This window comes from Lissotriton helveticus, chromosome 5_1, assembly GCF_964261635.1.
Source record: "Lissotriton helveticus chromosome 5_1, aLisHel1.1, whole genome shotgun sequence".
NCBI lineage: Eukaryota > Metazoa > Chordata > Amphibia > Caudata > Salamandridae > Lissotriton > Lissotriton helveticus.
Window position 1 is genome coordinate 723,932,899 of NC_136065.1, and position 25,157 is coordinate 723,958,055.

Here is a 25,157-nt window from a genome sequence, read left to right on the forward strand (position 1 = left end):
TCCTAGTGATTCTGCTACCACCAGATAGTTCTAATTTCTCCGCTAGGTATCTCTGGGTATTGTGATGCAATGCCTTGTGTCACACAGGCGATTTTCAGATGGATTCTGGCCTAAAAAGGTAGCCAGTTGAGGGCACGAAGGTCCGGAGAGATGTGAGAGTTCCTTTTAGAACCTGTGATGAGCCTGGCGGCTGCATTGATTGAGACTCTTAGAGGGGCCGTCGTCGATTTGGGAAGGCCGCAGAGAGCGACACTCCCAAAATCCACTCTGGGGGTTACTAGAGCTTAAACTGCCTGTTTGAAGTCATTTGCTGGTATGAAGGGTTTCATTCGTCTCAGGGTGTTCATCTGGAAATTAGCTCCTTTAGTTGCAGCGCTGATGTGATTTTGCATGTTTATCTTACTGTCTAGAGTAATTCCAAACGATTTTGTAGAGTCAATAATGAGAGGTTGACCGTCTGGTGCTGTTAGATGCTTCATCCACTCGCGTATGATGGTAGTTTGGTTGGGGGGCGATTAGGAGGAATTCAGTTTTGAGGGTGTTGAGTTTTAAGTGTTTTTTTGCCAGCCAGGTCTGCGTTTTTTGTAGCGTTGAGTTGAGGGATTTGATGTCCTCAAGTGAGTGGACCTTAATGTATAGTTGAGCGTCGTTCGCGTACATGTGGTAGTGGACATTTGAGGAGTTAAGAATCTCTGTGAGTGATTCCATACACAGATTTAAGAGTGTCAGGGAGAGGGAGCATCCCTGGGGTACTCCTAAAGAGACTGGGGTGGGCTTGGATAGAGATTGATTGATCGTGAATATTTGAGTTCTATTTTGAAGGAAGGAAGTGAACCAGTTTAGAACTGTTCCCGATAGTCCCATTCTGTGTTTCAAGAGGTCAAGTAAATTGTCGTGTTTGACTGTGTCAAAGGCTGAGGATAGGTCAAGCAGGATTAGTAAACCGGCTTTGTTTTGGTTTAATATTTTTAATGTGTCATCTATTATGTGGGTCATGGCTGATTCGGTACTGTGACCTGATCGAAAACCAGATTGGAATTGGTCAAGCAGGTTGAAGTGATCTATATGGTTGCTAAGCTGAGAGTGTACACATTTTTCTAGTAGTTTGGCCAGGTTAGGGATGTTGGATGTTGGACGATAGGTATTCAGGTCTGATGGGTCCACCGATAGTTTCTTTAAGATAGGGGATACCTGACCAATCTTGTGTATGTCTGGGATGGCTCCTTCCAGCAGAGAGGTGTTAATAATCCTGGTCCATAGAGGCACTAAACCTGGAATAAAGACTTTTAGGTAGTTAGCTGGGAGGGGGTCTGAGAAGTGATTGGATGGATTCAGGGCTATGAGCGTTTTTAGAATAGTTTCTTCACTAAATAAGGTGAAGGAGGCCCAGGAGGTGCTGTTTTTGAGGTTGAGCTTTGCAGAACAGCTAAACGGGGTCACAAGCGGGATCGTTGATGAGATCAAATGTGGGTCAGTGTGGGATAAGAGATTGTTGAATAGGTCTGTCTTTGTTTTCGGTCTTTGTGAAGAAGGAGGTAAATTCCTCGCACTTGGGGAGTAAATCTGAGTTAACTTGGGGGGAATGGTAGACACCCTTAGATTGGGATTTGATTATTTCAAAGAGTCTTTTGGGACGGTTCTTGGATTGGTCTAATTGTTTACTGAAAATGTCTGCTTTAGATCGTCTGATCTTTCTGTAATAGGAGTTTCTTGTCCTTCTTAGTAATTTGAGGTGGTCAGAGGAAGGGGCCGTTCTCCATTATCATTCAATTGCTCAAAGTGATCTTCTGTCTTCATTTAACCTACCATCATACCAGGGTTGTGAGTCTTTTGTGGAGACTCTTTTCAATTGTAGGGGAGCTAGCCTGTCTAAAACCAAGTTTATAGAGTGGAAATACTGATTAGTCAGATCATGTACGTCATTTAATCCATCCGGTGGGGGCAAGAAGATAGTACTAGTGCTTGCGAGTGAGACAGGGTAGAGGTTGTTAAGGTTCCTCTTCCAAATTTTCGTTCTTGTGAGCTGGACAGATAGAAGTTTGACATCTTCATTGATATGAAAAGTGATGATGTGATGGTCAGACCAGTCACAAGAGAGGATCGATTCTAGCTGGGTAACGTCGGCTTTGGAAATTACTAGATCGAGGATTGAGTCTTTTTCATGGGTAGTCTGTTACAGATTTGGGTCATGTTAAGGTCGGATAGGAAGGCTTTGAGGCTATTAACCTCAGGGTCGTTTGGGTCATTCCACTGGAGGTTAAAGTCTCCCAGGAATATCTGAATGTTCTGTTGTCCTACATTTGTGGCTATGATATCCATTAGGTGTTCAATGAAAGCAAGGCTGGTTCCTGGTGGATGGTAGAATGAATGTAGTGAGCAAATTGGCTTATTATTGTTACCATACAAGTACAGTCAAAAGAAGGCAATAAAAGCAAGGCAATAAAATGAAAACTAATTGTAAGTGTGGCAGTCATAATGCAAGCATAGGGACATTAAAACGCTAAAATTACTTGTCATAGTAAGACAATACAGGCCATTATCCGTTTAGATTTCCTTAAAAAATGACGAACAACATTAATAATTGGGGTAATTGTTGTAGCTTACGTTGTCTTTCTCTCTCCGTACATGATCACTCTAGATTTGTTAAGAGAACATGACAGTGTATTGGATTGATAAGGAAAGTTCCAGCCCTAGTTTCCAAAAGCAAGAGCGTAGCTATTTGTGAGCAGTATTCAAGTGCTACATCAGACCCATTGCACAAAGAACTGCTTAAGGCATTTCAAAATGGCGAGTTTTGCATCCAGAATAATACATAAAAACGTTATATCATTACAAATAAGTATATTAAAACAATGAAATACATAGTTTCCTTTATACTGTTCGAGGAATAACTAGCAGCAATGATGTCGGAAATGGAGGTATGGCTTACATTTTATACTCCCTCTGTGCAGTCACAAAGTCTAACAGCTAAGTGATACAGAGAGGTTATTCGGTCTAATACTCCATCCCAGATTAAAAATCTAATATTCCTTCATGTTGCACACTGGAATTATCATTTTTTTACGAGGTAAGGCATGGGTTGAACAGATGAATGAATGAAAAGCTTTATTCGATTTTAAAATACATAAAATCATAAAAGCAACAAATTCAATTTTGCACATACAATAATTCATGTAAATACATAAAGAATGTTTAAAAAGAACGATTAAATTTAGAGAATATTTAAGCTTTTCCTTTTTTTTAGTACACTTTTTAAAAAAACTGTCATTACGGCCGCAGTGTGTACATCATTAAGAGATAAAAGAAACAGTAGGGCCGGCCTGCATTGTCTCCATGTTCCAGACTTTTTTAGAAGTGGTTTAATCCACCTCAACCTTTCATCCACATAAAATTTACAGAAGCAGATAACGTGCAATGTAGATTGAACTGACATATTGTCACACGGACATCTACATAACATCCTGTCCCAGTTGTTCATATTTGGGAAAGTTACTAAACGAAAAAAGATGTTAAACCTAAATCTTGTCAATAAATATAGGTCGAAACCATTTGAGCACCAGTTTAAATAAGGTTGAATGGAGTATGTCACTAGCGTTACTTGATGGTGAGTCACAGATTTCTTAACCAGTTCTACTCCTGCCCTTAGGGTTTCCAAATGGTTCCAGCAAAGCAGCTTCAAATCCTTCCTGGAAATATTACACTGTGATTCAGGTGTATGATAAAACTCAGGTCTCCCTAGATCATTAACGAACTTACGTATATAGGTCAACCAGAGGATTCTAGTAGCCCGATCTAGGCTCATACAGTCAGTAACAATATCTCTGTTCAGACTGAGATCGGGTGAGGTCCATACTCGGTGCCACAGCAATAGCGGTTGCATGCTAATAAGATCACTTATATACCGAATGCCCAACTCTGCATGACAGTTGAAATTAGGTGTACTTTGGGGAACAACCAGAATAATTTTTAAAAATGCATTTTCTATCTTCTGCATGAGTGTTGAGTCGGATATTCCCCAGACTCCCGCCCCATAAGTAGCTGTGCTAATACACTTAGCTTGATAAATTTTCAGCAATATGTCTGCGGGTCTTTTCCCCATTTTTTTTTAGAATATCATCAAGGCAGATGTTTGCTCGTTTAAACATCAAAGACCTGGATCTAATTGCAGGCCCCCAGCTACCCGTATGTTGTAATACAATACCCAGGTAGGAAAAAGTTTTGGTAGGGGCGATCCTCTCTTTCCCTGCTAGCAGACGACACTCTCTATTCCTACGTCTACCACAGGTCATTACCAATGTCTTTTATACATTTAGTTTCAACCCCCTCATGTCCATAAAGTTCATATATGTATTTAAGGCCATTTGTAGCCCTCTTTGAGTTCTGGCCATGACCACAGCGTCATCAGCATACTGGAGTGAAACAATTTGATTGTGTTTGACCTGGGGGGAATCGCGCACCTCGGCCTTCAAATCTTTCTCTAAATCATTGGTGTATAAGTTGAAAAGAAAAGGGGCGAGGACACATCCTTGCCTGACACCCCGCCGGACATGGAACGGCTTAGTGCATTCGCCGTTGGTACCAAATCTAACTTTTGCCCTGGCTCCCACGTAAAGCTGCCTAAGGAAGGAAATTAGGGCCTCGTCCACCTTCAACTCCTTAAGGATCTTCCATAAATGACTGTGATTACCACAGTCGAAGGCAGCGCTTAAGTCTGCAAATACAGCGTAGATGTTCCCCTCCCTTGCCTGGGTGTATTTTCCTAGGAGTAATGAGAAATTAAGAACTTGTTCAACTGTGCCCCGACCTTCCCTAAAACCATATTGGACTGGCGACAGAATTTCTTCTTCTTCTGCCCATTGCCACAATCGATTCAAAATCACCCTCCCAGTTATTTTCATAAAAGAGTCCAGGAGCAATATAGGGCGATAGCAGGAAGGGTTGTTTCGGTCGCCCTTTTTGAAAATAGGGATAATTATTGAGTCGGACCATGTGTCAATAAAACCCAGATTGCAACTGGCCTCAAGCACACGTGTAAGGAGCGGGGACGATAACTCATTTTTATATTTAAATAAATCGATGGGTATTCCATCTGCCCCCGGAGCTTTTCCTCCCTTACTTTGATTAATAGCCTCTGTGATTTCTTTGGCAGTAATAGATAGGGACATGGGGGCAAAGCTATCCTGATTCCTCCCTATTAGTGGCCCGGTGTCCACAATATTGTCTACCACCCCCGGATTGTATACTTCAGAGAAAAAGGTAATCCAAGACTTTTCGGGTATTGCCACCTCAATTTTTGCCTGGTCTCCTGGGTTAAAAAACGGTGCCCTGACTGCCGCCCAGAACGCAGAACTATCTCTATTTTGTGAGGCTTCGTGTAAATTCACCCAAGCCTCATTTTTAATTTCTTGTTTACGTGCCTTCCTTGCTGAGTTATACTCCTTCCTACACCTTATTATATCTGCCTTGTTTCTTGGGGTTTTATGCAATGCCTTTAGCAATTGTGAGTTAGTCTTTGTGCAGGACGCGTCAAACCACCTAGTATTACCAGGTTTCTTCTTTCTTATGGGTCGCTGGAGATTAGCTTGTATTATCCTGGTTATATCAGCAAAAGAGTCTAATATGTCCACATATGAGACCTCATCCTGCAAACATTTGGTAATAGGTACTATAGCTTGCTCTATAATTTTTGAGTTAATTACCTCAGGATTGCATTGTGCCCAACTCAAGGCGTAACCGTTTTGTCTGGCCAATGTGCAACCAGTGGTCCAAGCCAGCCTTTCCACCAGTGAGCGGTCTCTTTCCTTAGGGAGTAAAATTCTAAAACTGAGCGGGAGATGGTCACTAATTCCTATAGTGTTGGTTGCAAAGTCTGCCACCCAAGATGCATAGGAATTAGAAATTGTTATAAAATTAATCAAGGTACTGTAACCTCTTCCTACAAAGGTGGGGCTGAACTCCACTGGGGGTACACAAAGCAAGTTGGCGAAGCCCAAATTGTGGGTAGCCATCATCTCATTGAGCGCGTCGCCCCCGTTATGGTGGGCAAAGTGTGGTTGGAACTCAGTTTCGTCTTCAGCATAGTCACCACATCCGCTCTGGAAGTGTTGGCAAAGATTATGATTGAAGTCACCTCCCCAGATAAAAATCGAATCCATCCCTGATTTAGCCGCAATATTCCTGATCGCCACATTAATGGAGTGTACCATTTCATTTACTTTGCCCTTGTCTAAACTGTTATACATGTTAACAATGGTTAACTCCACCTTGGGGCAGACTTGTATTACAACAATTTGATATTGGCTGCACGATTTCACCATGCCAATTGTTACTACCTCAAGAAGATTGGAAACATATACACAAAGCCCCCCCCTTACATGTCCCGTGACTGGAGGGATCTGCAGGGACATGGTAAGTTATAAAATTGTCTAGATGGATTTCCTCAAGGGACCAAGTCTCTTGGAGGCACAGAATGTCTACATCTTTGATAAAATCTACCCAGATGCAATTATTGGTCTTTGCACGAAGACCAGCTATGTTCAGAAGGAGACCCTTAAACCTATTCCTGTCTGTTTGCCTTTTGTAATCGGTGAAGCCAGTAACTTATCCTGCTTTCCTTTACTGTCTACCATTACATAATCAGTATGGTGTTCCTTACTCTTACTAGCCTTTGTCCCAATGTACTTTCTGATAATCTGCACAGAGGATGAATTCTGTGCAGAAACAGAAACTGCAATAGAAGGTGACCTTATACCCCCGGTATAATTCTCCAACAGGTCAGTAGCTATAACTTCTGTCAGAGGGTTGTTGGGAAGGGGCTCCAGACCATTGTAAATAGAATTCTGCTCAGGGTTAGAGTGGAGTGTGTCAATCACACTCTCGCCTCTGACCAAATCAGTGCCCTTATGGTAAAGTCAACCCACACCCTCCAGGCCTGAAAGGGCCTCGTAGCGATTTCTAAGAGAAACGGGACGATAGTCCCAGTTACCCATTAGGGGTCTGGGGTTGACTATAGGAAGCATGGAGGGTCTTGGGTAAAAGTAGGTCAAATCACAGGCTATTAAGGGGCTGGTGCCATATTCGGGGGGCCAGTCTAGGATGTGTAACTGCCCTGCGATCTCTAAAATTAATTATAATGATGTCCCCCTTAATGTCCTTTTTTCGTTTACCCATCCAAGGGGCACGCCGCACATGAAGGATATCGCCGTTTAAATTAGGGGGTAAGGGTCGGTTTTGGTTAAGCCAATGAGCGACTTTGTTTTTTACTTGGAAGTATCCTTCTCTCTTACCCTCTTCCAGAGTGGGGATTCCCCTTAGAACCACCACCAACGGAACAGCTTCTGGAGGTAGATCTGGACACCTCATGGGTTTTACTGCCCTACCTGGACTTTTACTCCCCAATTTAGTTAAACCCTTAGCTGAGTGTTGTCTGTTTTTTCACCCTCCCCCCCCCTCCCGCGTCTCACTGACCTTGTTTTTAGTTGGGTGCTGTGGAATATTTGGAGGCGGCTGCTTCTGGGGTTTAGCTGTAGATAAAATATTATCTTTTATAACCTTTTGGGCTATGCCTTAGAAGATGGTGCAGCAGGTAATAAAACAACTGGGGGGCGCTTGGGCAGTCTTAGCCATATTCTCAATTAGCCCTGTATTTTTGCCTATAGCCTGTTCTAAAATCCCTAGCCAAGTTTCAATTCTCTTGAGTCTCTCAATCAATGGTAATATAAGGGATCTAAGCAGCTGCTCAAGGGTCCCCGCTATCTCGGTACTAGATATCTCTGATGTAGGGCCCTGTTCTAAAATAACCGAACCAGAAGGTATAACTGAATGTGACTGGTTATTATTGGGAAGTTTGATAAAGTCCGCATGGCTGACCTTTTTATTTGGTGAGACTTTCCCCCTCCTTCTCCTTTTTCTAGGTGGTGTACCTTTTGCTCTGGATCGGTTAGCGCTTATGGCTTTGTTTTGTATGACCTCTACTACGGGTACCTGTGAGTCAACTAGGACCACGGCCACCATGCTCACATTACGAGGAGAGGGAGCAATGATTATAGGCGTTTCCTCATTAAACCCTTCAAGGAAAGAAGAAGCGATAGTATCTCTAAAAAGCAGTGGGATGCGATCACTGCATGCTGTGTCTAAGACCTCTATGTCAGAATGGTGGCTCGTGGACAGTAAACTAGCAGACTGCGCTAGACCCAGGGGCGAACGATTATTTTTAATAAATTCCTCTGAGCGTCGCCGCTCTGCCCGACGTTCCGCCAAGATAGACTCTCTTTCAATATCCACATCTTTAACTGCCCTCAAGAAATAACTATCAAGTGTTCTCCTACACCCTCCTCTTTTCGGGGACACGACTCCTTTAATAGGACTCAAGGACATTATATGTGGCGAGAGTGATTGCTCACAGTTTTTAGACTATCAGGCTGGACGATCTTTGAATGAGGATGAGGTTAGGGATTGGGCCCAGCCCGGGCTACTGAGGGCCCACCCTTTGCCGGGCTTTGCCCGGCGTCCCGCGAGGCGGGGCAGACGCTCAACTTATACGCCTCCTGGCGCAGTCTGGTGATGCGCGGGGAGCGTGGCTTGCTGGGGGCTGGAGTTCCCCTGGCCCGCACTCCTCACAGCGGTCGAGCTCCGAGCTGGAAACAGGAGCAAGGCGGCGGGAGGCTGGCAGCTCTGGCGGCAGGTCCTAAAAGGTATCCCCTGCTCACGGACCAATATGGCAGCAGTTCAGCAAGTTAGTGGGTCAGTGTGTCAGGTTCTCTCTCCCCGCTCTGCAGGGGCAGACGCTCAACTTATACGCCTCCTAGCGCAGTCTGGTGATGCGCGTGGCCTGCTGGGGGCTGGAGTTCCCCTGGCCCGCACTCCTCACAGCGGCCGGGCTCCGAGCTGGAAACAGGAGCAAGGCGGCGGGAGGCTGGCAGCTCTGGCGGCAGGTCCTAAAAGGTATTCCCCTACTCACGGACCGATATGGCAGCAGTTCAGCAAGTTAGTGGGTCAGTGTGTCAGGTTCTCTCTCCCCGCTCTGCAGGGGCAGACGCTCAACTTATACGCCTCCTGGCGCAGTCTGGTGGGGCGCATGGCCTGCTGGGGGCTGGAGTTCCCCTGGCCCGCACTCCTCACAGCGGCCAGGCTCCGAGCTGGAAACAGGAGCAAGGCGGCGGGAGGCTGGCAGCTCTGGCCGTAGGTCCTAAAAGGTATTCCCCTGCTCACGGACCGATATGGCAGCAGTTCAGCAAGTTAGTGGGTCAGTGTGTCAGGTTCTCTCTCCCCGCTCTGCAGGGGCAGACGCTCAACGTATACGCCTCCTAGCGCAGTCTGGTGATGCGCGGGGCGCGTGGCCGGCTGGGGGCTGGAGTTCCCCTGGCCCGCACTCCTCACAGCGACCGGGCTCCGAGCTGGAAACAGGAGCAAGGCGGCGGGAGGCTGGCAGCTCTGGCGGCAGGTCCTAAAAGGTATTCCCCTGCTCACGGACCGATATGGCAGCAGTTCAGCAAGTTAGTGGGTCAGTGTGTCAGGTTCTCTCTCCCAACAGAAAAAAAGTATGTGATCGACTGACTCTTCCACTTGCAAGCAAAATACACAACAGGATCTATCTATCTATCACCCTCACTCTATCTATCTATCTATCGCCCTCCCTCACTCTATCTATCGCCCTCCCTCACTCTATCACCCTCCCTCTATTTATCTATCGCCCTCCCTCTATCTATCGCCCTCCCTCTATCTATCGCCCTCCCTCTATCTATATATCGCACTCGCTCTATCTATCTATTGCATCACAACAGCATTACTCAGCACCACCACAGCATCAATCAGGGGCATCACAACATCACTATGCGCTACCACAGCATCACTGAATGCCAGAGCATCACTCGTTGCCACCACAACATCACTCCGCACCACCACAGCATCAATCTGTGCAACAACTGATTCAAATATGTTCTCTCAATGTTTCAAGCTTTATTAAAAACTAGCAGCCCGTTCCGACCTTGTCCGGGAGCAATCAGGCTCCCCGACCCCCGCCTGCCCCGACATGACCCCCGCCTGCTCCGACATTGCCCAGCAGCCCGGGCCCCCGGCCGCTCCGTCCCCCGCCTGCCCCGACCCCCGCCTGCCCCGACGTTGTCCCTGGATGTCACAAAGGCCCAGTGTTGAGGCGCTCTGCATAAATCTCCATGGCAGATGCTGTAAGTCCCCGTCCACCGCCTGCCCCAACATTGTCCCCTGGAGCCTTTCCTCAGCCGATGTAAATTGTTCCCTTATGTTTTGTTGTAACTCCCCGTCCCCCGCCTGCCCCGACCCCCGCCTGGCCCGACATTGTTCCCCGGAACCTTACCTCAGCCGATCTAAATTCTATCCTCCTGTTTTGGTGTAAGTCCCCGTCCCCCGCCTGCCCCGACCCCCGCCTGACCGACATTGTCCCCCGGAGCCTTACCTTAGCCGCCGCTCTTCATTTCACCGCTCCTCGCCGCTGGTCACCGCTCCTCCCGCCGGTCCGCTGCTCCTCACCTCCTCCCCGCGCCATGTCCGCCGCTTGTCACCGCTCCTCCCCTGCGCCATGTCCGCCGCTCCTCCTCGCGCTCCTGGACGCCGCACCTCCCCGCGCTCCTGACGTCAGCACGCAGGTCGCGGCCGGTGCTACTTCGAGGGGACTACTTTTTTTATAATGTTAATTTTTTTAATATAACGTAATTTTTTAACTTTATATAGCCTATGTCCATCTGCACACCCTGAGGATTACAACGATGTATCGGGTGTGTGGATTGGCGCTGTGGTTCCCGAGTTTACCCGCCTCAAAGCCTCAAAGTTCTTCCTTTATAATAGTAGTATAGATGTCACAAAAAGATGTTAATATTTCACTTCTGTTCTTGGATTTTCGTCACAATAATATACACTGAACATAATCTTCACAAAAGTTATTTACAAAAGTTTAAGCTATTGCCATTATAAATTACAAAAACTTTTATTTAAGTATTAATTATAAAAAAAATAAAAGCCATTGTTATTTGTAATATCAATACATCTAAGTCACGTAAATACAACACATATTGCATTACAAATGCTATAGGTGTCACATTTGCGAAAGTTAAAACTATTGGCATTGTAAATGACAAAGCTATTAATTTAGCTATTTTCAAAACCAACCCATAAATACAAAATTTGTCATTTACAATACCAATAGCTTAAATGTTCCTAATGCGAGACCTATTGCATTGCAAATGCTTGTTTTTTAGATTCCTTGGACTGTTTCCCCATTTTCTAAGTAGACATTCACATGTATGTGCTAAACATTTTTTCACTTTTCAACACCATTTGTTGAATAATTTAAAATGTTATTTGTAACTTACTTTATAATTTTCAATGCCCTGTGGCTGTTTTAACAAATCGTTAAGTCATTTCACCATGTAGTTGCCCTTAAACTTCTTATTACCTTTTCTTAACGATGTACTCAACTACATGTTACTTTCTATCGAATGCTCTGCTCAGGTTGAAGTACAATATGCTCTGATGATGAATTTGTACTAATTCATGAATGGAAACGCTGCTGACTACTCCGCTTTCTAGGCTAGAATACTCATATGTTAGTACAGGTTTGAAGGTCGGAAAGCTTGCCAGCTTCCTCCTTCGTACTCTGTAGCCTGGTTTGTTTGTCTCTAGTCAAAGGATATAAACCTTGGGTTAAACATTAGTTTGTGCACTATGGGATCACTCTTCACTTGAGCAAGTCATCGCTAACTTTTGATTTCAATATATTTTGCACAATGTGATTTTATTTTTTCCGAGGGCATTCTACAACAGATTTTCTTTTATATGTTGTGTTGAAAGTCAATCCTTTGTTGGAAAGAAGGAATAATTCATAATTTCTCTGAAAGTTTTCTCCTTTAGCTAAAATTTACATTGACATCACCTCCGTGAAACACATTTTTGTGCTTTACCCAAATGCATCAAAACTCGTTTTACAAGTAGGCACTCAGGGAAGAGTGCCTCCTGCTGCAATATCCTATTAAGTTGAAATTCAAGTTTTACTTGGTACGAGCAGATATTGAAGTTAAAATCCTGTGCATGAGTTGGCAAATGTAGAGGATTCCAATATTTTTAATATTTTTTTATTTTTTACGCTTTAATGAGTGTATATAAAACGGAGCCAAGTATATAAAGCAAGTATTAGCCCACTCACTTGTTACACATTGACTGCTTACAATACGTTACATTTAGTTAACTGTGCCTTTATTCATTTCTTTAGGAGACCCCGATAAACCCTCAGGGTTTAGAAGTGTTCGGCCTCCAACTACAAAAGTGGCTTCTTCCATTGGAAATACGCAGAAGTTGCCGGTTTGTGATAAATGTGGATCTGGTATAGTGTAAGTGTTGCTTATTAAAGGTATTGATGACTGTGCATATATTTTCCTGATTACAAAATGCTTCACTTTTAGATTGTCCACAAAATCAAACTAAAAGGTTGTTCGTAATTTTGAAGTGGGTGGCAGAAAGTAACCGTCTGCACACTTCTGGTGCTTACTCAGGTACCGCCTAAGTGGTTCTCTGACAGTTTCAGAGTGCTGAGAGGAACAAACGAGAGGGTAAATATGAGGCGTAGATTGGGATTGGAGACAGTTTAGCAGCCACCTTACTCAGATTGCAGGTCTTCGTTATTACCTTGAAAGGCACAGAAAGGTGATTGAACCTCTTCATATTCAGAGAGCACACGACTGCTTTATTGACTGTTAAACGTCCTTCAGTCTTCACTCCTGTAAGTGATTGTACTTATGGACATAGCCTGGAACGCAGGGTATAAAGGGGTATTTCTTAACTCTCTTCAAAACCCTTGTGCCCTCCTGCTGCCTCCGTGCGAGCTCAGCTGGTTCATTGGTCTGAAAGCATGTCTCTTGAGAAGTTCAGGGATAATTTTGTTGCCAGTGAAAAAAGATAAGAGGACCGCATGGTCTATTTTTACCAAATTATTAGCTATGAACTCATGGGTTATATGTGAGTGTGTAAGCAAATAAACACATCCGTTTTGAAGTAAATCAACCTGTGGCAAGAGCCAGTACAAATGTGTTACTTAATAAACAGAAAAATGCACTTTTCGTCATATCCTGATGCAGATGGATTATCAACTCAACCTTGATAGATCAGTATCACATATTTATCCAGTGTGCAATGTGGTAAACCAGTGTCCATCGTGGTAAACCAGTGTCCCCAAAAAAGAGAAATTAAAACGATAACATGGTTAGAATAAAAACAAGCATTAGAAATGCAATAGGTCTCGGATTTATTTGAGTTAGAGGTAATGGCATTGTAAATGGCAATGTCTTTTATCCATGTGTTATGGAGTGTATGCATGTGGTGTGTAGTAGAAATATGTGGGTTGGATTGGAATTGTATCAATGGTGGCATGCTGCGCTTTAGATGAATTTGTTTAAAAGTGAAGTGCACCATACTGCGATTGCTACAATAGTTTATTGTGGATGCGTTAACAATTGATGTGTGCACTGATTGCTGTTGGTGTGTGTGCCTGTAGAAATTGTTCACTGATGGATGGTGGTGTGTGTGCTTGGTGGAAGCGTGCACTGCTGGCTGGAGGTGTGTGTGCCTGGTGGAAGCGTGCACTGACGGCTGGTGGTGTGTGTGCCTGGTAAACGTGTGTACAGATGGCTGGTGGTGTGTGTGCCTGGTGAAAGCGTGCACTGATGGCTGGTGGTGAGTGCGCCTAGTAAAAGCGTGCACTGACGGCTGGTGGTGAGTGCGCCTGGTAAAAGCGTGCACTGACGGCTGGTGTTTGTGTGCCTGGTGAAAGTGTGCACTGATGGCTGGTGGTGTGTGTGTGTGTGTTTGGTGAAAGCGTGCACTGACGTTTGGTGTTGTGTGCCTGGTGGAAGCCTGCACTGACGCCTGGTGGTGTTTGTGCCCGGTGAAAGCGTGCACTGATGGCTGTTGGTGTTTGTGCCTGGTGAAAGCGTGCACTGACTGCTGGTGGTGTGTGGTTGTGTGTGTGGTGGTGAGTGGTGGTGAGTGTGTGGTGGTGAGAGTGTGGTGTGTGTGTGTGGTCTTATGTGTGTGGTCTTATATATGTGTGTGTGGTGGACTTAGTTTGAGTGTTCGTATCCTGCACACTTACACACTGCCCCTACACACTCACACACTGCTCACCCTGCACACTCACCACCCTGCACACTCACACTGTTCAACCTCCACACTCACACACTGTTCACCCTGCACACTCACACTGTTCACCCTGCACACTCCCACACTGCAGTCACTGTCACTCTGCAGTCACTGTCACTCTGCAGTCACACTCAATACCCTCGCAGTCACTCTGCACTCACTCTGCACCTACACTCACTCTACACTCACTCTGCATCTGCACTCACACTCGCTCTGCACTCACACTCGCTCTGCACTCACACTCGCTCTGCACTCACTCTGCACTCACTCTGCACTCACTCACACTCTGCACTCACTCACACTCTGCACTCACTCTGCACTTCTACTCGCTCTGCACTGACTCTGCAATCACTCACTCTGCACGCACTCACTCATTCTGCACTCACTCACACTGCACTCACTCTCTGCACTCACTCACACTCTGCACTCACTCTGCACTTGCACTCACTCTGCACTCACTACAGCAATCTCTCCCATCTGCCCCGCAGGACTACTAGTGGGCTATGCACCATTGTAGCCAGGGCTCTGCAGAGCCATGTCACCAGATGTCTATTCAAAAGGCAGTTTTGAGGGAACAGATTTAATCTTAAATCAGAACAAATTATAACTCTGCTTCTGGATAATCCGGTGTAAACTGTATGAACTTGTTTTCAGACAGACGTAAAGAGAGCTGCACTGTTCACAGTGGGGGCCTACATGGGAACAGGAACATGGTATGGGTGTTGGGGGCTCAAAGTATTATTCGGGGGTATTCGGAACAACTAATAATATAGGACCCAATTCCAGCTCTTTCATGGCCTTATCACAGACAGTGCAAAGGCACAATTGTCCAAATTCTAACGGCGTTTTTATTTAATATTCATGGATAGTGAGGTACGTTTTCAATATTTTAAGACAGCAGGAGCTCACACATATTACTGAAAATATTCTCTGTGACACCCTCTGACTTCTCATATGTGAGGTGTTTTGGGGATCCAAAAGACTTTTTATGTATGTTGGATGAAAAACATTTGTCTGTAATAGACTCTCACACATCGCCCACATTAAAAGTGCATCAACGGAAAACTATCTGTTTAAGGATTACAAGGTCGTCAGGGCAAGATTGCAGAACAGGGTCGGATCTATCAGGGCCCCTGAAAAGATGGGACCCTGCGCAAGCGCCAACTAAGAGACGGTAATCGGGAAATCCTGAACTTGTTATGATTCGTCATGTGTTATCAAATACGTCCAATGTAAACATATGAACGGAACTCACATTGCCGGTTATTATGGAGCCTTTCGTCATAGAAGACTTGCTGGTTCTTTTAGAAAGAACTGTGTAATATAAAACCTATCGAAATCCAGGAAACGCACCAGGAAGAGCGATGTTGCCACCTGAATATCCACCAACCTGCCTTACAATAGGCGATCCATGGATTGAAGCTGTCCTTTGGAAGTCAGTACGCATGCGCACACTAAACCCAGCCGGCACTTCCCAGGCGTATTTGAATCAAGTGGAATGAAAACAAGCCGGTCACCGGAGGGAGAGGCTCTGCAGTGCAGAGCCCGAGTTCCGGCCTTCCTGGGTTCTCTAAGGGGTAGATGCTACAGAAACATCGGCATATTTACCTCGGCTAGGCGTCGGCGGCTGCAGCAGCCAGCTAAGCCGGGGGGGTGGGCAGGAATAAGCGGTACAGCGTTGAAGATGCTTCTCAAAACGAGACGCTAAGTCCGTGACCTAAAGTGTCTAATGCAGCTGCGAGAGAAGAGCATGGACAGTGCACCGCAGACATAGCAAGGTAGAAACCAAGAAACCCGTTGCTGCAATCCTCCCCATACGGCATCCTGGGGACCGACAGCAGCGTGAGCTAAGAAACCGCATGACAGATCCATGTGCTGGTGCTGCACTGAAAGCAAAAAAAAGCCCGCTCCCAAAAAAAAACAAGGAAGCTGCGCGCTGAGCGCTGCAGAATTGTGAACGCGCCCGGCCATCTGGATTCACTAACGGAGGCACCCTGACAGCTCCTAATTATAATTTATGTACTTCTTTGCGCGAGCACGAACGAAATATGCCCAAAATGGCGAAACAAAACTACATTTACCCTATCACTTCAAGCCTATTAAAACGAAAACACAAGGAAGACGAATCACTGACCAGATGACAGAAAACGCTAAGGAATGTGTGGAATTCCTCTCACCAAGGCCCTAGGAGATACTTCTTTTTTTTCTCCTTTAACATTAGTTCTCGAAACTCCTCCCAGTTTCACTGGGGAGGAGTCCGAGCCCTAAAAATGTGTGCTGAAACAAAAACATAAATCAATTTGGCAGTCTTTTTTTTTTTAAAGTGGGTATGTGAAACAGGATTGTTAATTTGTGGTATTCCCCTTTGTTGTAACAGTTTGTATGGCATAGAAGAACAAAGGAGTGTAGACAGTTTCAAGTCAAAAAGTCATACATGCCCAATAGGAAATGTTGTCGTATCTTGATAATGTGTTTCTAACTCTGCATCCCATGCGTTTCAACTCTATGGGCCGTATTGTGATATGTTCGGAAACGGCTCCGACCGCATCGTAATAGGCCGGTCACATTCCTTTCCGACCACTTCATAACGATGGAGGCGGTCAGAAAGGAATCCGGGCGGTCATTCCGACTTGCTTCCAACCGGCTTGGAGAGCCCGTCTGCCAGTCGATAAGCGGCAAGTAAGCCCAAGGGTGGCTCTTTCCGCCCTTGGGATTACGATATCGGGTTTCGACAGCCTTTCTGTGCCGGCCTTTCCGACACAAAAAGGCTGACCGAACTCGACTTTGAGGGCTCTCAGCATCTTGGGTGCCCGGCCTCCCGTTGGAGGCTGAGGGGGTACCTCTGGAGCCCCCTTGTTGATCCCTGCAACCCTTGCAGGCACCTTGAGGTGCCTGCCACGGGGTGTAGGGATGAACTGCAACTCCTATTTTAAAACGGGAGCATGCATTCCAGGCAGTGTCCATGCTCCCATTGTAAAGAATAGGAATTCAACCAAACTGTGTTCAGTCGCATCCTAATTAGTCGGGCGGGACCGCCTACCGGGTGCCGGTCGCTTCCATGACCGAGACAATATCTCTGCCCGACATCGTAATAGGGCCCTATATGTTCTTTAGAAAGGATCTTATTGACAAAGATGGTGCTACTGTGCTGTAGGTATTCATGAGGTATGTAAATATGGACTCCAGAATCCAGTAATTTTGTACCTATTTTAGCACTCATGGGTATGCACCATAACCACTTCTGGTTGATCCATCTGACTCAATACTGTGTTATTTATTTATTATCGCAAGGTCATTGGCATCTGCTCTCAACTGGAAGCGGTGGGGCAACCCGAATGGGGTGGTGGTGGGAGAAAAAATGTATTAAACTACTTACCTTCACCTGCGGTCACTGCCTCAATGCACCTCTCCCGACACTGGTCACACTGCACAGGGTCCCAGGGGGCAATCACAGCTCTGGTTTCATGCTGGTAATATTATTTACCAGCATGAAAGCAGTGCTGTGCTTGGCCTGATTGGGCTGACTTGACACTCGCTCAGGCGCAGGGAGCCTGCAGCTTTTCTCCAATCCGGCTGGACAACACAGATGACTTGGACAAACCAAGGCACGCATGTCTGTTTGGATGGCCCAAGAAGGTCAGCCAAACTGACATGCACAGTTTAAAGTGTCCACCACTCGTCTCTTCTGTGACACTCTGTCACGATGGCCCCATTCCTAACCTAACATCGACTGGCCGTGTTAGGATTTGGATAGAAAAATAAAATGATTATGAAATGCCTTTATTATTTTATAGTGTGGCGATGCCCCTCTCCCATAATGGATGAGCCACCCCTGTGCAAGGTTACATTTTGGCTCCAGGGTCTCATTATGTATTGTTTATTTAATATTCAAGGGTGCATCTTACCCACCTCTTGGTTGCACCCATATACCAACTATTGTATGGACCCTTTCATATTCCAGTCTTAGAACATAACGTTTTCTGAGTTGATGTCATAGACCAAATACTGTGGTGTCTATCGTAAAATCCCTTGGGTTGCATGATGGCCTCCTGAAATCATCCATAGACTCACTGCTGTGGTGTCTGTGTAGAAGTCGGTTTATGTGATTAACTCAGATGCACCTTAGCTGCAAGCCGAGGAGTATTAAACAGAGACTATATTGATATTCTTTGGAATGAACCATATCCATTCTTGACCTGGTTCCTTAGATCTGCTATTGAAGTGTCTACTTTATTATTCTGAGTTGCACCTATAGATAGACTCACTACTATGCCTTAAGTCACAGGAAACAACCAGATTCCGAAGAGTGGTCATCCGTTTGGGCCTCAACCTCCCATAGCTACTCGACCACCAGTAGGTCCCAACAAAAGTAAGCCAACTAAACTTTGGATCAGTTGTGCAGGAAAACCCTTCCAATCAGAATTCACCTCCACTCTTCCTGTGAATGCATAAATGGCTGAAAAGTGATACCCCAATGGCTTACTGTGTTTTTATTTTACATAATGGTTCCCCTCAAAACATTACAACACCAGTTATAATATTTTAAGGCAATTCAATATCTGAAATACAGACATAAAGCCAAAATGTCAGTCGCATGCTGGTGAATATATTTTTCTTTCTAAATATCCAACCATGTCTGCATATAGTATTACTGCAAAGAAATAAAACATGGTAGCAAATTATTAGTATGTTTTTTCTTAACTATACACCCGAGGGACTAAATGTTCTGCTTATGTCATCATGTATAATGTCATCAAATTAGAAAGTGCTCTAACCAGAAAATGGTACTGTTAATAGTCTCACAATGTGTGAATCAGTGAAAAGTGGCCAGATTTGGTTTATAATGTAAATGTATATGGGAGCAGATCCAGTAAAGGGGTTTTCTGAGCCCTTGGCAAAATGTTGTTTTGTGCGAAACCCCTTTCCTAGAAACAATACCACACAGGGGGACTTTGGTTGTAATCTACCCCCACTTGGAGTATCACACTAATGTTGCTGTAGCATGGAGCCCCAGGTGTGTTACCTCAGTCACCAATTCTCGTCGTGTTTCCTGTCTGTAACAGATCTCTCACAGTTGAATTTTGATGTTTTTTTGCAGGGGTGTCTTTGTAAAGATAAGGGACAAGCAGCGCCATCCAGAGTGCTACGTATGCAGTGACTGCGAGGTCAGCCTCAAGCAGAAAGGACACTTCTTTGTGGAAGATCAAATTTACTGCGAGAAGCACGCCAGGGAACGTATGACTCCACCAGAAGGCTATGACGTGGTTACTGTGTTTCCCAAAAAATAATGGCAAAACATATATTGCAATTTTTGTAAAGGAGAATTACTCGTGAAATGTTATCCAAGAAGACTCAGCTTGACTTTTGTTTACAGAAATATTAATCATAACTCTATTTTCCTTAAATGCCACTATTGTATAGTCCAAAACACGTATTAAAGCAAAAAGGCGTGCCTTGAATGTTCTGACTTGATCACGTTTTCTGGAATGTAAACTGCCAATGCAAGTCAAACCCCTAAGTAAAGAAAACCATTTTCTTTTATGTTACTTTGTTGATATGCAATAAACCCTAAAACTACATGCTGCAAACAGAATCTTGTGTATTTTTATTCTCAGTCTATTATGGGAAGCTGTTTATGTAAAAATGACAGTTCTACAAATGTTTCACTTCCTTAAATGCTTAGCACAGAGAAACATGAATACAACAAATCCCACTCTGAATGTGTGTCTCAAAACAAATATACTTGGCAGAATTAATACACCATGTAGAATAAACAAATATGATACACAGAGAAGGAAGACATTACTTGGTGAATGATATGACTAACATATGTAGTAAATTGAATAAGACATATACTAAAGTATATATGAAGTGAGCTAAGATGAATATGGCCTTAAATGAAAAGAATATAGCAAGCACTGAATTGAATGTTACATATATTACAAAGAATACGACTTTTGAAAAGGTGGTTGGCTAATTAAGAGGAATATGACACATGTTGAAATGAATATGGTGCACTGAAGTTAAAATAACCTTAAATTAAATGAATGGCACATGTTAAAATAAATATATGGTATTTTTGAATTAATATAATACATGGTGAAAGGAGTACGACACACCTTTGAAATTGTTGAAATTAGTATGACACATATTGAAATGAATATAACTTGTACTAAAATAAATGTGACAGACTTTAAATCTAATATAATTGACATTGAAATTAATAGGCAACATCTTGAAATAAATATAAACCACGTTCAAACAAATATGAAATGTTCAAGTGAATATAAGATGCACTGAAATGAGTATGCATTGAAATGAATATGAAAAATCAACATGATCAGTGCTGAAATGAATGGGACATGGCCAACACTGAAATAAATATAACATACATTGAAAGGTTTCAATGTGGTAAAATGTATATGACCTATTTACCAAGGAATATAACATGCACTAAAATGAATGTGTCCTTTGCGAATATATAGTGTGATTTATTGAATATGGCATGCTTTGAAAAAGCATAAGACCCCCATTGAAAATAATTTGGCATGCCTTACAAAAACTACTCCCAGGGTTTAAGGCTCCTTTTATATGTTCAGTGCCGCCAGGCGGTCCTGAACAGGAAAAAAGGATGTCAAAAAGTTCTCCTTAAATAGGGCAGAAGGTCTCGGGTACTTACACCAACGGCCCTAAGGTAACAGTGCTGGAGGTTGAAGGTTGAGTCAGTGGAGGCTTTTCTAGCAAAACTTGATGGATTGCCCGATTCAACAAAGCAAGCACATAGACTTTGGTGGACAGGATACTGTCCACCCGAATGTCAAAGTAAAATGGCTGCTCATTGTATTATATGCTCTGGCGCTAAAAATGCTACAAATAGATTTGACTGTGGTGAGAAATGCATTCCAGTCTTTTCTGTGCTTGGGCAGTAATACTTGGCCCAGTAATACCAGCCACTAGCAACTTGTTACCCAGTATTTCCTGGCCCGATATTTCTGAGTCTGGAATTACTAGGCTCAGTATTGCGGTACGTAATACTGGATGCACTTCCGGGTCTGGTAATTCATATTCCAGAACGCCCTGCAAAAAGGGGTAATTCCCGCTATTTTGTATGGAATTACTAGCTATTGATGGTAAATCCAGTTGTGGTATTCTCACACCCATTTGCCTCACAATGTGTAATGAAGACGTGTGTTAGCTACATAAATAGTTATAGACCTCAGAGAGGAGCTTGGTGCACATAGGCAGACATTGAGACTTTAGGGTATATATGCATATTATACAAGGAGCCTCTGGCACATCCGGACTTTAGAGCACTTAGAAAGACTGCCTGAGGTTCTTGGGTAAATGGAACCTGAGTGTAGGGAAAGAAGCAGTGTGTGAGGAACTTGCTACCATAATGAAAAGATCTGGACATAGATAGATGGCAGTTTGAAGAACTTGTGGCACAAGTATGTCCAAGGGCCTGATTACAAGTCAGGTGGAGTGGAACTGCTGCTTGGTTTATAGTCATAGTCAAAACAAGCAATCTTCCTTTCCCTTGTGTGCTAGCAGGTGTTCGACTGAATCATGTCTTTGATGCAACTACATATTTATCACTGGGCGAATTGCATCACAACCCAAGACATCCGTGTTTCTTACTGCACATGCCACGTTTACATGCATTGTGTTGATTGCTGCAAGTATAGGCACAGTGGAGCCCTGCACTCACAGGGATCCACAGTTCTTTCTGCTTGAGCCCCGCAATGTGTGCCCTCCTAATCGTCATATTATGCTCTGAGCCTGCTCCTCACAGGCCACCTAGCACCACACACACACCTTGGCACTATAGTGCAAAGATATCTGCGTTATGTCTAGTATAGGTTTTGTACAGGACTGGTACCCTTCCAGTACAATATACTATTCCACAGTCAAATGTTAAAACTTCCCATTTTGGATGTGTGCTGTAGGGTCAGAAAAGTTTGGAAAAATAAAAGCATTTTGTCCAATCTTACACAAATCTCAAAGTTGCGTTTTTGGGTGCAAAATCATATCTAATATTGTTAGTATATAGAGCATTGCGTCAATGCCATGGGTGATTGCATGGGAACGCTCCTTTTCCACTCATTGAACGTCCCCATGATATAAATATACGCAAATATAACAAATTCCTGATATGCATTATTATCAGGCAACTTTCCAACGCAAAATGGTTGTTAAAATTCCAAATAAATGTTTTGTGCTGGATTGCGTCGTACTGTGTTTTCAGAGGAGGTCCTGGACATGAGGTTTGAGGTCTTGAAACCTCTGCTTGCAATCTTCAATTGTCCGGGGGTGAGAGGAGACTGCATTGGCTTTCTGGGTACCCTGCTACTTGATCTTTCTTCTCACTTACATTTTGGAGCAGGCAGCCCATGAGCCGCGGCACTCCTGCACAACCTGCAGTTCAGATACACTGAACTTGAACTTTCTCATGCATTCAGGGCCAGTAGACCATTGGATGGTTTGCAGTGAGGTCATCAGATGGCCTTCCTCCACATTGGCTGGAAAGCCGGCAGGCAGAAATGCATATTTCCTGGCAATGCCAAATCCCAGTGCATACTGGACAATTCCTGCCTTTAATATAGACCGGTAATTCAAAGTATGAAAATATCAGGTGCAGAAATATTGCTCGAGTTTTGATCCATAATTTATGGTCTCATGCTCAGATTTGTTTAGCAAAATGTAATGTGTTGCTTACAAATAGACGTCTGAGGAGCTTGATTACAGGAGACGGAGCTTGAAGCACTTTTATCTTTGGATACCATGGGGGAGATTTTCAAACCTTTTGTTCGGGTTTAGTGTCACAATAGTGATGCTACAGAGTGCACATTTTATTTTGCTATTTTATTTCCTACGTAAAACTTGCTTTGTGGTGGAAAGCACCCTCTGAGTACCGCAAAGCACTGCTTTGTGTAACTTTGCGCCGAATGGGCGTTACATGGGTGGTACATGGGCATTCCCATGGAACAACCCATGTCTTTTGATGCAAAACCATATTTACAAAGATTTGTAAACATGGTTTTATGCCAAAAGTTTGCGCCAAAAGTTAACAGCCCTTCAAAGGAGGCCTAACGGGATAAATGCTTTCATTTCTCCCTACTTTTCCGACTTTCCATGTGTGCTGCACTGTGCAGCACGTATGCAAAGTGAGAAAAGCTTTGCATTGTGCCTAGGATAGTATTTTGTACTGAAAGGGTACCCTTCCTGTATAAAACCTGTGCTACACTCATGCAAAATCCTTAGCGCTAAGGTTTGTGCATGGCACAGGGCAGCTGAAATCAGTGCTGGCGCAAGGGAAAGTGGAGGAGAGAGCCATATCTCCAAAGATATGGCGCTCTCCAGCTCCCTCTCTGTCAAGAACTAAACTCAGACGATCACTACTGTGGCGGCGTCCTGTTGATCGGGGACCCGACACAGGACCCTACGACTCACCAGCCCTTCGCCAGGCCCCGGCTAGTTCCACTACACTGTGGGTGGATGCACCCGGCGGCTCCACTCCACCCGCTCCTCCAGTCTGCAAACAGTGGATCGGGGCTTCGACCTTGTTGACGCTCACCCTGACCTCCAGGCCCACACCTCCCGATTAATTCTTGGGCAGTACCTGTTCCGGCTTCCTTTGGTATCAGACTTACAGTTCCTCCACAGGTTGGAGTAGCCCAACCTGCCTGGTCAACCAGCACTTAACCTTCTGCCTAGATGTTATTCACACGTACTTCACCATTGGGCCTCCTCTAATAATCTCTTCCGGAGGGACAAGCCTTGTTGCCCAATCTGCTTCCCGGACATCGCACCAGCACCTTCCTCAGCACCTTCAGATGGTAACCTGGTCCTGATGATGATCTCAAGTAACTAGGATCAAAACGCTGTTGACATACCAGCGCTAACTCCGACGCCTCTTCTACTATGGTTCGCTAAAAAATTGTCTGAAATATATGATAAATCTATCTAAATATTCCTTCTTGAACCATACGTCGTTTTTGTATGTATTACTCACTTTTTCACCTTGTGCCATTGCTGTTTTTGCCACTGGTCACCTGCGCCGTTTACCTTTGTGCACGCTGATGCTCGTGACACTCAAAGTCTTCGGGTTGCCTATGCAATAATGAAAAAATTCTTAGGTATCGTAACAGAAAGTTTCAATTCTATTAAGGACTTGGAGGCGAGGATTATGCCTTCGTTCTTTACTTTATTTTAACAGCAGCCATATAATATCAAACAAAAACTAATTTTCCCATGGTACATCGGGAAAAAACTGTAGTTCAAACAACCAATGAGAACACCATTGTCAACCAATCAGCATATTGTGCTTTCTCCTTGTCTCCTTGTCCTCTTTCAAAGCCGGGAGTTAGCCATAAGATCATCATCATGTATCCTGTTTGCTAGCATCAGAATCTGCAACAATAAGGACAATTGTCACTACTAAGTTCTTCCACAAAAAAAACCTGTGGAAAGATGCCTATCACAAATTAGTCATATATTGTAACTAAGGCAACATCCACATACATGGTTAAATGTAAGAATTACTTACTCCAATATGGGGAGGGTGATCTCCTTGAAGGGATCTCTAGGGTGGGATAATCCTCACCTCCGAGTCCTTAACTGCATGCGGGCGGAATTCCGCTCGTACGCTGACTTTTTCAAAAGCGCACTTTACGTGACGAGCTGGGCTCGTCATGAGCGTGCGAGGAGGCTACCTCATGACGAGCCCAGCTCGTCATCAGCGTCGAAGGGGTTAATAGAATTGAAACTTTCCGTTACGATAGCTAGGACATTTTTCATTCTATGTCAGGACTGGAGGCGAAGATTATGCTAGTTTAAAGCTTGTTGACCACCAAATGTTAAGAAACTACCAGTAGTGCGCACTGTTCCCAACGGAAAAACGATTTTCCTGTCAATTATTCAATTCTTAAATCAAAAATATATATGTAACGTGATTAAGATACATAAGTAAACAACAAGTTGTTTATTCTCTAAAG

General features: G+C 44.2%; 1 long non-coding RNA gene across 1 annotated transcript; it reads left to right on the forward strand.

Annotated features, from left to right (window-relative positions):
• Positions 1 to 9,532: 9,532 nt before the first annotated feature.
• LOC144754872 (uncharacterized) lies at positions 9,533 to 19,756 on the forward strand. Its single transcript, XR_013594776.1, has 2 exons — positions 9,533 to 12,359; positions 19,262 to 19,756. It is a non-coding gene; the product is annotated as an uncharacterized LOC144754872 (long non-coding RNA).
• The last annotated feature ends 5,401 nt before the right edge of the window (positions 19,757 to 25,157 follow it).